General features: G+C 43.9%; 1 protein-coding gene across 3 annotated transcripts in view; it reads right to left on the bottom strand.

Moving 5' to 3' along the window:
• TGFBR3 (transforming growth factor beta receptor 3) overlaps positions 1–13,841 on the bottom strand; it is a 207,702-nt gene extending 193,861 nt beyond the window's left edge. For 2 of the 3 annotated variants that reach the window (XM_053892601.1, XM_053892608.1), the window contains exon 1: positions 13,727–13,838. The gene's annotated coding sequence lies outside the window, so the exon portion shown is untranslated. Of the gene's footprint in view, positions 1–241; positions 296–13,726 lie in introns of all 3 variants that reach the window. The other variant, XM_053892606.1, reaches the window with a different exon arrangement.
• Positions 13,842–14,708: the final 867 nt, after the last annotated feature.

Below are 14,708 nucleotides of genomic sequence, written 5' to 3'. Positions count from 1 at the left end.
GGGAGCTCCTCCTCTATGGATGCCAACCAGGCCCTGCACTGTAGTGGGCATGATTCGATCCAACCTATGACAAGTTATTTTGTTTTGAAACCAGAGAGGCAAGGCTCAATGGGTGGTTTTATTTCACTTCATTCATTCATTCACTAAACATTTATTAGCACCTACCACGTGCCAGGCTAGTGCTGGGGAAGCTGGGGACATAGCAATGAACTAAACACGGCACTGTTTTCACGGAGCTTACCTTCTCATGGGGGAGAAAGACAACAAATTTGTAATGTGTCAAGTGATCGAAGTCCTATGAAAGAAAAATAAAGCAGGTTAAGGAGAGAGAGTGCTGAGAGGAGGAATATTATTTTAGACCTAGGGTGGTCACGGAAGTTGTGATATTGTGATTTATAACGAGAAATACACATTTGGTCTTAGTCCCGATTCTGGCACAAAGTTCCTACAATCCTTGGAATTTCCTAAGTGATGACAGGAATAAAGGTGTCTTTTGTTGTGTTAATGAGGTGACTTCTGGACCCTACCTCAGGATGGGGGCTGCTTACCAGGAGAACCAACAGCTCACTAGAGGGTGGAAACTTTCAGTTCTTTTTCAGAGAGGGGCTGGAGGTTGACTCAACTGCCAATCACCAAAGATTTAATCAATCATGCCTATGTAACAAAGCCTCTGTAAAAACCCAAAAGGCTGGGGTTTGGAGACTGGGGAGAGTGCCTTGCCCTGGGAACATGGAAGCTCTATGCCCTTTTTCCACACCTTGCACTGTGTATCACTCCCGTCTGGCTATTGTTGAGTTATATCCTTTTACAATAAACCAGAAATCTAGTAAGTAAAATATTTTTCTGAGTTCTGTGAGCAGCTCTAGCAAGTTAATCAAACCCAAGGAGGGGTTGTGGGAATCTCCAACCTGCAGCCTGGGCTTGTGACCCGTCAAGCAGAAGGCAGTCCTGTGGGACTGTGGAATCGAATGTTATCTCTCCAGGTAGAGAGTAAATAGTGTCAGAATTAGTGGTGTGTGGGAAGACAGCCCCACACACACATAGGAACTGGTTACCAGAAACGTTTTTAGAGGGCCTCTCAGATGAGGTGACATTTGAGCACAGGGACAGAGCTATGACAGAGCAAGACAGAGCTATGACAACATCAGAAAGAAAAGCATCGCAGACAGTGCAGTTAGTAAATATAAAGCGTGTGCTTGATGTGTTGTTGGAGATTACATACAGCATAGTGGGAAGTGTTGGGAAACCCTGCCCCCAGGCCCTCAAATCCCTGCCCTGCCTCTTCCTAGCAGTGGAACTATGAGGAACTCACTAAATACCTCCAAGTCTCATCTATAACATAGAAATAATGATTCTATTTTCCTAAGGGGGCTGTTATTAGAATTAAGTAAATTAGTAACACGTAAAGCATGTGTTAATGCTTTGTGCTAATACCTAGTTTGTTCCTAGGGTTCAGGAAATGGTAGTGATGATGATTTTTAACCAGGTCATTGATAACATCTCCATTCAAGACAATTTATTCTCAATTTGATAGTTTTGAATCCAAGGGTTAAATTATGCTGTTAGCTTTGTACATGGCCAATAACTTCCTCCTAAGCCTTTGACTTCCTTAGCTGGGCTTCCTGTCCTGATGAGGAACCACAATGATGTTATCACAAAAAGAGTAGGAGGAAGGGCACCTGGGTGGCTCAGTCTGGTTGATCAGTTGATGGTTGATCCTCAGACTCTTGATTTCAGCTCAGGTCGTGATCTCATGGTTATTGAATCATGATCTCATGGTTCATGAGTTTGAGTCCCACAACGGGCTCCTCACTGACAGTACAGAGCCTGTTTGTGATTCTCTCTCTCCCTCCCTCTCTCTCTGCCCCTTCCCTGCATGTACTTGCACTCTCGCTCTCTCTCAAAAATAAACTTAAAAAAAAAAAAAAGAGGCAGGAGGCAAATGACTCTAACATCACTGTTACACTAATACAAATTATGCTCTTCATTCAACATAACCCCTACCCTGAAGAATCAAAGCTTCTTCAGAACTGTAACTTACTGTCCCTTGGATTTAAGTCACTGGTTTCATAAAACAGATCCCACCAGTCTTAACTCCTCACTAGCATCACTGACAGAAGCAGGCAGTAATTTCAACTGCAATCCTGTCTTCAGAAGGGTTAAAACTTCTCTTCAAAATGAAGATGGTAATTTAATTTAAAAAATTTAAAAAAAAAGAAAAAAAAAACCTTTCTCCATTGTCCCTTTGGCCTAAACTTAACTTTCTTTTCAAAGAAATTAGAACATCAAAGCAAATTCAAGAGTCATCTGGCCCTGCGGGCTCCAGACTATTCCTTAGAGTGTACCCCGAAGCAACTCAGGAAGGTCGGTGAGTGGCCCTGTAGATGGGCCCAGAGCCAAGGGAAGATGTCAGGGCCGCAGGGAAATTCTGCTCCTCTGCCCTATACCCTCTCCCCGTGCTCTTTTCTTTAATGCTATGTTTACTTTTCATCTATGCAGCCCAATGGGTTAAAGGGCAAATCACAGGCAGAGAGAAACCACAGCAAGCCCAAGCCTGTGAGAGGTAAACTGGGAGTCTTCCCAAACCACTTGTAAGGCTGGGGAGAGCCCACGATTGCTGTTTTCAGTCAATTAAAAAGAGGTCAATGTTCTAGTATGACAGGTCTTGAATGAGGCATTTTAAACATCAGATTTTCCTCCTTCTAGACAGATCTGATAGTTTTCCCTTTGAAATGCCATAAGCGTACATTTAACGGGAGCTATAGGAAATCCACAAAATCTTCTCATTCATTTATTCATCTAACGAATATTTATCAAGTGCCTGCTCCATGCCAGCACTGTTCCAGGTACAGGGATTCAATACGGAACAAAACATACCAAAATCCCTGCCCTCATGGAGCTTACCTTCTAGTCAGAGGCGACAAATTATAAACAAAATATAAAATTGTGTCTGAGATAGAGATAAATGCTAAGAAATCAAAGCAAAGAAGAGGGAAAGGAAATATTTGGGTCTTTGGTTTGGTTCTTTGTTGGGGTAAGGACTTACAGGAAATGAACTCTGTGGATATCTGAGAGAAAAATATTCCAAGCAAAGGAAACAGCACATGCAAAGGTCCTGAGACAGCATGTCTGACCTGGTTAGGAAACAGACAGCAGGCCAGGAAGCTGGAGCACAGTGAGTGAACCAGAGAGCACAGGAATGAGATCAAAAAGGTAATGGATGTGACAAGGGAGTGATGGCTAGTTGTGTGGGGCTTTACAGATCATTGTAAGGATTCTGGCTTTTACTCTAAGATAAAAACATTAGAGTGTTTTAAGCAAAGGAATAACAGGATCTGACTTAGGCTTCATCGGGGCCATTTTGGCCGTTGGGTGGAGTATACTGCAGAGAAATTTTCAAAAAAGCACTACTCCCCAGCGGTGTGATCTTGGGCAGAGTGTGATCTTGGGCAGGGCATGTAACCTCCCTGTTCTCATCTTTCAAGGTACTTAAAGAGGATTATTTCTAACCCCCACTCTAACCTTAAACTCTATGATTCTGAGTTTATTTCCTTTGCAGTTTCTGTATGGTTACAGTTCACATCCACTGTAAGCTTTGCCTCTCTCCAAACCTTTAACTGAAGTGGAACTGAGTTGGAGAATTCAATGTGATAATACATATTATATACCAAACCCATGCCACACTCCCAGGATACAGAGATGATGAGACATGATAATGCTCTAGGAAAGTCCACAATCTGGCAGACAAAGAAAATAAGCTCTCCAGAGGTAGCAAAAGTGCTGTAAAATAAATTAAAAGAAGATGCAACCAACCACCTGCCAGGAAGAGCCATGTGTAGCTTCCCTACAGACTCTAACAATGTAGATAGAGACCTTGCATGAGTAAGCGGGAGACCACCAGAGAAAGGAAGGGAAGATATGCTAGGTGAGAGACAAGTACAAAAGCAAAGGAGCCTGAGAGCACCCAGCATGCTCTGTAATCCATAAGGGCTCTGGTATGGGAAGAGAGAGGTTTAGGGAGAAGTAGGAGAAATGGCTTGAAAAAGCAGCTGAGGCTACATTATTAATAACCAGACATCTTGCGCCAAGGATAATGGGAGAGCAGTGACTTTTAAAATGCAAAAGGAGGGGCGCCTGGGTGGCTCAGTCGGTTAAGCGTCCGACTTCAGCTCAGGTCACGATCTCGCGGTCCATGAGTTCGAGCCCCGCGTCGGGCTCTGGGCTGATGGCTCAGAGCCTGGAGCCTGCTTCTGATTCTGTGTCTCCCTCTCTCTCTGCCCCTCCCCCGTTCATGCTCTGTCTCTCTCTGTCTCAAAAATAAATAAGCGTTAAAAAAAAATTTTTTTTTTTTAAATAAATAAATAAAATGCAAAAGGAGCCTGGGTGGCTCAATCGGTTAAGCATCTGACTTCGGCTCAGGTCATGATCTCGCAGTTTGTGAGTTTGAGCCCCACATTGGGCTCTGGGGTGACAGCTCAGAACCTGGAGCCTGCTTTGGATTCTGTGTCTCCCTCTCTCTCTGCCCTTCTCCTGCTCATGCTCTGTCTCTCTCTCTCAAAATTAAATTAAAAAAAAAAAAACAAATGTTAAAATCCAAGAGAACATGGGGCGCCTGGGTGGCTCAGTCAGTTAAATGCCCCACACTTGATTTCGGCTCAGGTCATGATCTCACAGTTCATGAGACTGAACCCCTCAAGGGGCTCAGTGTGGATAGTGCAGAGCCTTGGGGGATTCTGTCTGTCTGTCTGTCTCTCTTTCAACCCCTCTCTAGTTCTTGCACATGCACACATGCTCTTCCTCAAAATTAATAAACTTTAAAATAAAATGCAAGAAATGAAAACACAGATCTGTGTTTTAGAAGGTACCAACCAAAATGGATAACAAGATGAAGATAGAGATGATGAAGCCAGGAAAACCAACTGGAAGACCCCTGCAATAGTGCACGTGAGATGATGATTTGGAAAGGGAAAAGAAAATGTCAACTGAGATCTGCTAAAGGTAAGCTACACGTGACTGGTATTACTCGGCCCAGGGAAGTAAGCAGAAGCAAGTTTAGTGTGTCTGAGGCTCCTAGCCTGGTAACTGGTGCCATTTACTGACACAGGAAATAAAGGATTGAGACTAGAGAGCACAGAGAAATAGTAGGTTGGGTTTGGGACTTGCTTTTAACAGAAAGACCTACAGAACAACAAGGTAGCTACTGGAAATAAAGGTATGAAATATAAAACTGGAAGTTACTGGCAGAAACATGGCCATTGAGGCATGGAAATACGAGCAACTAAATGCAAACTGAGAAGAGAAGAGAAGAGAAGAGAAGAGAAGAGAAGAGAAGAGAAGAGAAGAGAAGAGAAGAGAAGAGAAGAGGAAGGGAAAATATAAAACCTCGGAGAATGCCGACACATAGGAATCAAGCACTGGAAAGGCAACCTGAAGAGAGATCGAGAAGGTAAGGAGAAAACCGGAAGAAGGAGCTCCAAGGAAACGAAGATGATAAAAAGGTGGGGGAAAGACAAGAGTTAAGCAGCAAAGGCCCCAGAGAGAGGACAATGCAGACACCACTTAAAGCAAGCATAAGTTTCGCACTTTGCACCTTTTCTCACACCCTGCCTTGGTATGGTGGGTGTGGGAGCCGGCCTGCAGCAGGCCAAGGACTTCAATAGGAGGTGAGAAAAAATGAGCCAATAGCCAAACACCACTAGCCCCGACAAACTGTTGTTACCAAAGATTCTGTACCATTAGGAAAGTTTTATTCAACACTCTGTGGAGGTGTAAGGTGTGAGAAACAGGAACTAAGACCTGCTGGGGGTGATCTTCTGGTGGTAGAAAGGAGATTTCTTAGTTAACACCTGGGTCTCACAGGACCACTAATCCCGAAACCAGCCGTAGGCACTCAGAATGGCTAGGTGCTTCTGACAAGTGCTGAGGACACTATATGCACCCACACATCATCCAGCTTCCAGTTAGGCTTCTCACACCAGCATCCCTAGCCTTTCTTTCTTCACCAGCAGAATGATGCTCGGCATCAGGGACCACATTTCCATTCAAGTCTGGTAAAACGTGTACCAAAAAAACACAGCACCAACTACCTGGTATGATGTTGGGAGCCCATAGCATGGCACCATTCAGACTGGAAAAGGCTTTACCAAAAATACCAGCCAGGTCCCAGAACACTGGGACCAAACACCCTTGTGTCAGCAGAAGCTGCCTGACTACTCTTCCGTTTGCTCTGTGAGAAACAAAAAGGAACTGAAGGAGGAGTCTTTAATCCCAAAATTATTCTTCATTTCCAATAGAGACCACTTGAGAAAATTCTGAAAGCCAACCAGAAAAGACAGATTTTTTAAAAAATATTCATCTATAGTCTTTCCTCCTTTACCCTCTACAAAAAAAGCAGCCCAACCCCCAAATGATCATTTTTCTTGGCTTAATTTCCCTATTTTTGTGATATATAATTGGAAACAGACCACTTTTTCCTGGCTTCAGAGAACAGGATCTTTGGGGTTACAGGAGTTGCCAACTCCAGAACCTCAGCCTTAGCAAAGTTTCTTTTGCAAACCTTTTTACCTATACCTTTAAGTAGTTAAAGTATATATTAATTCCAAAGAAAACACTTAAATCCCTCATTATTATACAAAAGTTAATTTTGTCCTAATGAATTAGATGCTACTTTCCCTTTTCTACCTGGTTAAACTAAACAGAATCCTGCTTTGTGTTCAATTATCTCCCATTTGAACTTTACCAAGAGCCCTCCACCCAACAAGGTATCTAAATGGGGTACCTTCCGGAACTATTTTTAAGAATTTAGTAGGACGGGTTCTACAGGAAACTCCTTGTTTGCCCACACACTGAATGAAATGAAAATCTTGAATATCTTAGAAAGCAACCACTCTAATAATGAAATAAAGATGCCACAAACTGAAAAAGGCATAAATACAAAAGAATATGAAATGTATCAAAGTAGGTCATCCTTCCTCAGGCTCCAAAAACATGATGCAACAATTGTCATGGATGAGTATGATGAAGTCAAAAGAAAAAGACAGGAGTGCCTTCACAAAGTTGGCTGTTATCTTAAATATTTTTTTCACGATTCAGATAGTATATTATGAATACGATGACAGGTAACAATCTCTATAAAAAATTTAAAAACTAAGCAATGTCTGCTCAGAAAGGCTTTGACAAAAGGAGACAGACCAACAATAGTACACAATGCTGATTTAGAAGATCAGAAACTTCTCCCACACACATAGGGAAGACCTTACAATGTAATAATACAAAATGTATGTAATGAGTCAGTGGTGCTTTCCCTCAAAGTTGAAGTTAATTTGCCAGCCAACTGCACAAAGTCTAATATAACAAAAGGAGACATTTATTCTTTATGGACACTCAGAAGAGAGTTCTGTGTTTGAGTATGTTTTGTTTTAAAGGAAAAACAGAAAAGAGATCACGTATAACAACACAGGCAATACCACACAAAAGGAGTTGGGTATAACATTGGAATCTAAGTATTTCACCTAAAATAACCTTCCAATTATGGGGGAGGAGAGGAGCCACATTCTGCTCCAGCAACCATCATACAGTGAATGATGAAATGAAATTTGCAAATACACACCCGTGTATTTTTGCATTCATTGACCAATTTCATACTGTCAAGACACATAAATCACTAAAAATGCTAATAGAAGTATACTCTCAAAAGGGAATCTTTTCATGTGCCAAGTTGAAATTAAGTATTCACCAAGTTTCCATTAATAAAACAGTAAGAACAAAATAAGAAATCCAAAGTAGATTTCTTTGGTAGACCATCCACCTGGTCCATGTGGTGTCCTTACCCATCAATGGAGGTTAGTCATCTCACCTGTCACACTGCAGCCCTTGTCTCACAGGGCAATCCGATCAACAGGAAAGCTCAAGGACTAGTATCTGTAAAGACTGTTTTCTAAAGATCATTCTTTCAAGGACTAATCAACCTACACGTGTTTTTACAAATGTTCCATTTGCAATTTCACACAAAATCCTGACCTTCAGCATGTACCAGGGAAATGAATTATGGTACTTGGAAGGAAAGGCCAGCAGGTGCTTCTTCCTCCACAAAGAGCACCCTACTCTGACCCCCTTCCCCCTGGAGTCCAGTGCCCAAGACACAGGGAGACTATATGCTTCTGTATTACCATCCTTTCTCATAGAGATAGAGCTTGCATTTTAGATTTTATCTTCAATTTTTATTGTGGCAACAATTTAACAGTAAATCCTAAAAATGAACTTTGCCATGCTCTACTCTTATTCAGAGTCCTCTTCCCAGACTTGAAGAAACTTTCAGCACAAACACTAGTGTTAATCTTTTTTTTCTTCCGCCCTGTAATTACCCTAAGCAGGAGATATCAGGATGGCCTGAGGGCATAACTCTAGGGCTCTTTTTTCAGACCTTCAATAATAATTGAAGATTAAATAAATTAAATAAAGATGCCCTTAGTTGTCCTTCTATAAGTCTTGATGGTTGGCCTAGGAAACTAAAGAATAAAAAAAAAATGTGTAAGGTCCAAATGAGAGTGGCCTCATGCAGAATTTTTACAAATGTTGTTCCAAACACTAAACACTGTGCACATCTTGGTTGGTATAAAAATCATTATTCTCTCTGAAAGAAGGAAAATTGTTTGGAAATCTGTCCTAAATCTTTAGCAAGGGCTTTGCAAACAGAGAAAAGAAAGCTCAATGTCAGTTAACAAACAAATGTTGTATTTCAAAAAGGTACAGAAATGAACAGAGCCCAGGAAATGGACCTAGATCATTTTTTATAAAGTCCTTCCAAACTGTGTTATTTCAGCTTGACTGGAAACCAAACAAATTAGCAATAGCTTTTGTTTTATGCAATGCTACAAAGAGACAATGCTGTATCATTCCAAGTATTAGCTCTGAAGATGTGGAACTAGAGAAATTACTGCTGTGTATCTTGGTGCAGTAATTTTCTTCCAAAACCACAACAGCTCTTGCTGAAACTGTTAAAGGCTAACTGTTATTTGTGAAAGGCTAGTTTTTCATATAACCGCAAATTACTTTTACATTGCAAACTGTCAATATTCCTACAGGTGATACAAGGTTACATATAAGTTAAAGATCCTTAAAAACATTTGCTTACTTGAGTTATGCAAATTTCAAAAAGTAGTTAATATTTCTTAAGTTTCAAAATTTCAAGTTAAAAAAACACAAGGAAAATGCTCCAATATACAGAATAAAAGTAACAAAATCGTTTTTCAAATAGCTGTTAAGAGCAAAAGAAAGGAAAAAAAAGGGAAGGCTGCCCTCATTAACTAATGAACCTGACAATTATAATTAGTTTTTGTCCAATAGCAACAAAGGGGGGGGGGGGGGAACATGTTCACGATAGATTGTCAAGAATAGGGATAATTCAAAATGACGACAGCAAATTCATCCAGAAAAATATATTACAGCAATGTAATACTTATCAGTCTGAATTCTAACTGTTCTGTTACGCCTGAAATGTAAAGTCAGAACTTTCCACAGATTTATGATCCCAGGAAATTGGTGATCACTTAGGTACTAAAGAAGTCAGCAGAGATCACCTTAGCAGCATACTCAAAAGGACACTTTGAGTTCCCTGAGAGGTTAGGCCCAGATTCTCCCTGCAGGAAACTCACCTGACTTTCACAAGCTACAACTAAGTTTGCATGCAAAAGGGAAAGATTAATTACTTTGAATCTTTTTTTTTTTAAGTTTACTTATTTTTGAGAGACAGAGAGAGAGAGACAGAGAATCCCAAGCAGGCTCCTCACTGTCAACACCAACCCATGAGCCGTGAGATCAGGACCTAAGCTGAAATCAAGAGTCAGACACTCAGCTGAATGAGCCACCCAGGTAACCCTAATTCCTTTGAGTCTTTAAAAGAATTGGACAATCCCTTCCTTTAAATTAACCAATTCTGTCAATCTATAAAGGCTTTCCAAGACAAAGCCTTAGGAAGCCTTAAGGCATCTTGGCCCCCTGCTATCAGAGGCTTGAAAGAGGACAGCTAATTCGCCAACTCCAGGACTAGGAACCAGAAGCCTATTAGGAGTAGGGGGTTTGAAAAATGTTTGCTAAAGGAGTGTAAACTACATGAGAGCATGGAAAATTAAGTTAAATCCTAAATAAAATGCTAATCTGAAGTAGCTTTTGCAATGCTGAGATTTTGAAAGAAGAGACTAAATTTTAAAGTTATTTTTTAAAAGGATACACATGATCCTAACTTGCTAAATGAAATAAAGTCAAAACTACCTAATACACAAGAAACAAGCTGGGGCACCTGGGTGGCTCAGTCAGTTGGTCATCCGTCCAACTCTTGATTTCACCTCAGGTCATGATCTCACAGTCAAGGTATCGGCTCACATCAAGCTCTCTCCCTCCCTTTCTGCCCTTCCCTCCCAGCCCCCAATCACACACACACTCTCTCAAAATAAATAAATAAATAAACAAAGAAGGAGGAGGAGGGAAACTGGCCTACCAAACTGCAGGCAAAGATTGAAAACTTTGCTTAAAAGTCAGTTTAACTGTTTTTCCAGGCACGTTAATTTTTTAAGTTTTTTAAAATTTGAGACAGAAAGCACCAGCGGGGGAGGGGTAGACAGGGAGGAGAGCGCAAGATCCCCAAGCAGGCTCTGCACCACCAGCCTAGAGGAGGACGCAGGGTTTGAACGCAGGAACAGTGAGATCATGACCTGAGCCAAAGTCGGACAACTACCTGACTGAGCCACTCAGGTGCCGCCAGGCATGTTAATTCTTAAATAATGTTTATATTTTATTTACAAGATCAGTGTCTATAGACACGTCACACCTCTACAAGACAAATACAATACGTCTGAACTATCACTATATACCAAAATATAAGCCTCTGAAGAATGCCTAGAATTGCTGCTACTCAGGATAACAATCCCTCAGTCTTTCAGTCTTACACTTGGAAGATGCTAATGAAGAATTATAATGACAGGATTGTGAGTGTACCAACCTTCCCGAAAACAAACTCACTACATCCAATTTTCTACAAAAGACAAATGAGGACCATTACAAAAGGATACACAATGGATCTCTCTGGACTCCCAGTTCTCCTGGATAATTGAAATATTGTTCAAATTATACAAAATTAGGGGCGCCTGGGTGGCGCAGTCGGTTAAGCGTCCGACTTCAGCCAGGTCACTATCTCGCAGTCCGTGGGTTCGAGCCCCGCGTCAGGCTCTGGGCTGATGGCTCGGAGCCTGGAGCCTGTTTCCGATTCTGTGTCTCCCTCTCTCTCTGCCCCTCCCCCGTTCATGCTCTGTCTCTCTCTGTCCCAAAAAAAAAAAAAAAGTTGAAAAAAAAAATTAAAAAAAAAAATTACACAAAATTATCTTACATACACTTCTTAGGGAAAACAAATGGAAAAAACTACATGCACGTGTATTTAATATCTGTCCAGCCACGAGAGAGTTGACATATATCCAACATATAGGCCTGGTCCTCAAGGTCATTCTTATTATAATCAGTTGAAATTAAACCCAGTTTTCCAGTGTAAACTCAGAAAGCAACTTGGTGATTTCGCTAGATAAAGCCACATTTCCCACTTCTTAAATGTATTTTTAATACCCTAAAAACTGGTTTAAGTGTCTGACAGACATCAATAGTGTGTTATACTCCCCCTATTGGCTAATATTCAAAATAACAGTGAATTCCCCCAGGGTTGCCTTTGAAGTGCTGGGGTTCAAAAGTTAGTTGGTGATTTTTATATTTAAAAACATGAGCTGGATCAACAGTTGTTAAGCAAAGCTGCCATGTAATGGTCAGATTCCATCAAAACAGGAAAAATTAAAGTTGACAAATGACAAAGACAAAGTGAAGGGCTAAAACTATGCTGAAGCCTTGAAACACTAAACAATGCAGAATTCAAGCCAAAAGCAGAGAACACCAAGAAACAGAGCAACATCCTTTAACTGACACAATGGCATGAAATCAATTTCATTTTAATAGCCCTTAAGGGGGTAAGAATTATTTCCCTGCCTCCTGTGCCAACCCCAAGCTGTTTCCTAAGGAAGCCAAGTAACTCTGACAATGTGTAGAGAATAGAAGAAATTAAGAATAAATATTCATATGAATTAATCCAAATCAAGATTCTGTTTCTAATTACTTGGATCCAGTTTCAGAGCTGTAATTTGGCATCCCAGTAAGTATATCACCTAAATTAATTACAGATACTTTGTTACTGTTTCAAGAGATATGTCCAACTCAAATGGGAACCTGAACAACAGAAGATGCCTGGGCTCACCCCACACAAATCTGACTGCACTTGTTAGCTCTCCCTGGCTAAGTTAGCTCTGGAGTCAGAACTAACAGAAAGTTATGCGTTAGCTTGGGCAAATTACTAACCTCTACAGTCTTATCTGTAAAATGGCCCTGATAATGTTTTTACCACAGAGTTGGTATGAGGTTTAAATGGTCCTCAAGGCATGCAGGAGAGTGACACAGTTTGGGCTCAATAAACGGTAGCTATTATTACTAGAGAGAAATAGCTGATTTCACAGGGAAGTAACTGTTTGCAGCCTTAAAGTACCATTTCAGGACAACTAAAAGGTCTTGGCATGTGCTTTGTTACCTCTAGATGCTTCTTTCCACCCAAACAGCTCACTTACTTTTCTTAGATGGGAGATGTTCAGAAAATGCCTGGTTCCCCATCTCCGGCTGTCACTCCTAGCATCCTTCACCCTCTTTGCTCTTTTCCCATCACCTCCGTCTCCGGACAAGCAGCTTTCACAGCTGTGTAGCGCTTGCTCAGCACCAGGCACTGTTCTATACTCTACACATACTAAATCATTCAATCCTCACAGTGACTTTATGAGACCAGACCTATTATTATTCCCATTTCACAGCTAAGAATATTGAGTGATTTTCTTTTCTCAGCTCTTCTGGTACACACTAAACTAAGTTCCACTGTGCCCAGGTAATTCTCGCTTGACCACGCCGACTCCCTACACTACGTGATTCTGGAAAGTGGGCAAATGCCCACTTTAATAACAAGTCTGCAAGCAGATTCTTGTAGCCACAGCCCAAGATTTCCAGTTTGTTCTAACCAAATGAAGATGCTAAGGGAAGCCTTCAAAATGAACTGGGTAAGGGGCTAATCCGTTAACAGGGGGCGTGTTCTCTGCGGGGCCCGGGTCTGCAGCGCTCCGCGCCGCCCTCACTAAACCCGGAGGGCGCCGGCTGAGGGGAGCGCAGCTCCCGTCGGTGCGCGAGTCTCCGGGCGCAGCCTGTGCAACTGCAATTGAATGCAAACCCACAACAAACCTTTCCCACCGACGCTGTCACGCGCCCCGGGCTAAGTGGCCGGCGCGCCCCGCGGGGATCGGAAAAAACCGTGGAGAGGAAGAGTGAGGACAGGCGTGGAGGAGGAGACGTCTTCCCCAGGACAGCGCATCGCCGGGAGCGCTGCCCACCCGACCCAAGACGGCCGCTCCCCACGCACCGCTGGCCACGGGTCGCGGCTCCTCCGAGAGTAAACAGTGCTGGACCAACGCCGCCCTCCCGAGCCCGAGGGGTCCGTGCAGCCGGAGCGACCCCGGCCGTGAACAGACACGGAGCCTCGTGCAGCGCCGACAGGCACCGCGCAGCCTGCAGAGCCCGAGGCCGGAACGTGTGCAGGGCTAGTGGCGCGGCCAGGGGCGTCCCGGCACGGGCTGTAGCGCCGCGGGGCCGGGCCCGCACGTACCTCGGAGGCGGCGTGTCACGCAGAGATCCACCCGCCGCAAGTCGGAGGAACGCGGAGGAAAGTTTCCCCGCCCAGCTCTCGGCGGCGGGGAGCTCCAGCAGCTGCTGCGCCGCGGCGCAACTACGCCATCCGGACCCGCCGGGACTTTCACCTCCTACAGGGAGCTCCGGGAATCGTCCAGGGAAAGTGGCCGAGCACGAGAGCCGCCGAATGCCCTCCCTCACTCACTGGGAAGAGGAAAGCGCCACTCCGCGTCCCCGAAACCCTCGATTACCCCCATCGGGCCGACCCAGCGCTATAGCTCTCCCTCACACACACACGCGGGCGGGGCCGGGCGGGACGCCGCAGCAATCAGCGCGCGGGGGGAGGGGCGCTCCTCCCCCGCCGCCCCACCGAGGGCTCCGCGCGGCAGAGAAACTCCTCCTCCCGCCGCCCGCCCCTTCCCCCTCCCCCTTTTCCTCCCCGGCTGATGGATGAGCCCCGAGCGCTGCTGGAGCCAGCGTTTCCCTTTGGGCTGAGGGTGGTGGAGGAGAGGAGGAGCACCGCGGAGCGGCCGGGCTGCTGCGCGCCCGAGGTGGGGCGGCGAGTGGGTGTCTCAGTCCTGCGGGCGGTGGGGGTCCGCGGACGCTAGCTGCAGGGGTTCGCTAGCTGCAGGGGTTCGCTCCCTCAAACTACGTCCTTCAAACTTTCTAGGTCTCTGGAGGAGTTGGGTTTTTATTTGGTTACCTCGGGCTCGATATAAAAATTCTAAATCCTCCAGTAAACTGATCACACCCTCCTGCCCACTTTTTAGCAAAGCTCCTTCATGCACACCTTCATTCTGTCCCTGTTTGTTTTTCCCACCTCCGATCCTGCTTGTTCTCTCAAGTGGCGCTCTGAGGGTGGGCGCCAATGGGGTCTTGCCGCCGCCTCTCTAACAGCGGAGAGCGCGTTACCCGGCCATTCTCCGTGCTCGATAAATACATGAATACAAATAGAGGAG

The sequence above is a fragment of the Panthera pardus genome, unplaced genomic scaffold, assembly GCF_024362965.1.
Source record: "Panthera pardus isolate Hobbes unplaced genomic scaffold, ASM2436296v1 HiC_scaffold_11, whole genome shotgun sequence".
NCBI lineage: Eukaryota > Metazoa > Chordata > Mammalia > Carnivora > Felidae > Panthera > Panthera pardus.
This window is presented reverse-complemented; position numbering and strand designations above follow the sequence as displayed.